The 2,500-nt window shown below is 34.9% G+C and overlaps 1 protein-coding gene and 1 long non-coding RNA gene across 4 annotated transcripts in view; both read right to left on the bottom strand.

The window, feature by feature from the left end:
* LOC133631970 (uncharacterized) overlaps positions 1-937 on the bottom strand; it is a 1,913-nt gene extending 976 nt beyond the window's left edge. Inside the window, exon 1 of the long non-coding RNA XR_009821632.1 lies at positions 1-937. This exon is cut by the window's left edge and continues 203 nt beyond it. This is a non-coding gene — a long non-coding RNA (uncharacterized LOC133631970).
* zgc:162952 (PKc_LIMK_like_unk domain-containing protein) overlaps positions 1-2,500 on the bottom strand; it is an 80,846-nt gene that overhangs the window by 24,524 nt on the left and 53,822 nt on the right. The window lies entirely within an intron of this gene.

The raw sequence follows: 2,500 nt of genomic DNA, 5'->3' as shown, positions 1-2,500 counted from the left end.
CAGACCATTGTCAGGGAATGAATCAGATCTTCCTCTTCAGTTTGCACAACACATTCTGTGGTACACATAACATGTTAAGCTTATAATTGGGTTCAAACCAAACAAAAGGATGGAAAAAAAATTATAGACAAAGGAAACAACAAAGATGACAACATACCATTTGGACCAATTGTGATTTCATCTAAGTTCTTGCCATGACCTTGCTCGAGTGCCATCAAAACTTTGCTGATTTTTGCCAGCTGCAGTGTCTTTTCAGGGAGTCTATAGAACTCACGATGGATTCTGATATCATGGCCAAGAAAGTTGTCCAGCTGGTCCATCTCTGTGTCTGTCATGTTTAGCACAGTTGAAAGGGTGGCAGCATGTTTTGGTGGATGTAAGTGACACAGGACACTTTGCATGACATGCTTTTGCATAGTCTCGTATGCAGTCAGAACCACGTAAATGCGTCATCGCTGTGGGTCTTGCAAACAGGTAAGTGTTGTCTTTGAGAACCCCACAAGTTTGCCTGTACTTAACGAGAAGTTCTAATGCACACACCATTTTTGGTGTCAAGAGAATAAGAACAGGTCTGCCTCGTTTTCCCCTGATGACAATCCTTGAAAAATATCTGCACAGTTTTTTTTCCACTTCAGAGAGTGCCCAGTCAACATCTTCATGAGGATCAGTTGTGTCTCTTGACAAAAAAGCCAACAAGGGCATGGCTGCTACCTCTCCTTCTCTTTGTCTTTTAAAGAGGATGATCTGTGTCCAACATACTTTTGTCAGGTCTGACCAGGCCTTTGTGGAAGAATTTTCATCATGTACTCATCATGCTTTTGACTGAGAAACTGATGCATTTTTTGAACATCCTCAGTGAAGGGCATAAATTGTGGTGCATTCCACTTTTCTTCAGCTATGTTCCTCGGGGCTGTTGCAGAGATCAACTCATTCCACTTCTCACGATGGATCTGACTGTTATTTAAAAAGGTTTCCCTTTAGGGGACCTGTTTTTTTGTCCCCATAACGTCAAAGGTCCCCTAAAGTGACTCTGTAAACAGAGCGACATCCCCAATAAGTAAGCACACACACATACATACATACATACATATATATATATATATATATATACAGTACATATATATATATACTGTATATTTATATATATATATATATATATACACACATATATATATATATATACATATATATATATATGTATATATATATATATATGTGTGTGTATATATATATATATATGTGTGTATATATATAAATGTATATATATGTGTGTATATATGTATATATATGTATAAATATATATATATAAATATAATTGTGTATATATATATATATGTATGTATATATATATATATACATACATAAATGTATATATATATGTATGTATATATATATACATACATAAATGTATATATGTATGTATATATATATATTATGTATATATATATATACATACATACATATATACATATACATACATATATATATGTGTGTATGTATGTATATATGTGTATATATATGTATATATACACATACATACATACATACATATATATACACATACATGTATGTATGTATTTTTTTGTATATGTATATATATATATATGTGTGTGTATATATATATATATATATATACACATTATATATATATATATATATACTTACATATATATACACATCAGTGGCGTGCGGTGAGGTTAATGTCTGGTGAGGCATGACTGCATCATCACAGTCAAATTTAAAAACATATGAACCTGCAGTGCAGGTGTACCTAATGTTGTGTCCCTGCGGTCGTTCGCGGCTCCTGCAGCGCGAGCATTGTTGTTTTTTGCACTTTTTGGCTTCTTGTTAAGTGACTTTTTTTGGGTGGATTCGGTCTTGCACGTGGAGGGTTTGGGTGTGGGCTTTGGTTGATGTGGCCGCGGTGCTCCCGTCGGGCGGTGCATTCTGCGGCGGAGTTGCTTGGCACCAGGAGGCGGGGTTATGATACGAGCCTCACACAGTGTGTCTCCGCAGCAGATTTATGATCGCTCAGCACTAAAAATATGTTACACACATACAGTTGTTGACAAAATACACTGTACATTATATACCTCAGCTAACTAAACTATGGAAATGTATAATATAATTCATATAGCAATACGGTCTCACTGCACAGCAGGCCAGCAGTTAGCCGAGTCGAAATCCATGTTGAGGCACAACTCAGTGACGTGCCTCAACTGGCTGCTGATCACCGCACCGTCTCTTCTCAGTATTTGAACGGCAAATGGGAAAATAAAAATAAACTGGTGAAGTTAAATGGAAAATAACTTTAGTATAATCACTGAATACATATAACAATTTAATTTTTTCTTTTTTTTCTTTCCATGATGGCAGGTGAGGCCCCGCCTCCCCTGCCTCTAGTGACTGCACGCCACTGATATATATATATATATATATATATATATATATATATATATATATATATATATATATATATATATATATATATATATATATA

This window comes from Entelurus aequoreus, linkage group LG17, assembly GCF_033978785.1.
Source record: "Entelurus aequoreus isolate RoL-2023_Sb linkage group LG17, RoL_Eaeq_v1.1, whole genome shotgun sequence".
Classification (NCBI taxonomy): domain Eukaryota; kingdom Metazoa; phylum Chordata; class Actinopteri; order Syngnathiformes; family Syngnathidae; genus Entelurus; species Entelurus aequoreus.
Note: the sequence above shows the minus strand (reverse complement) of the source record. Positions and strands in the feature narration are given on the sequence as shown.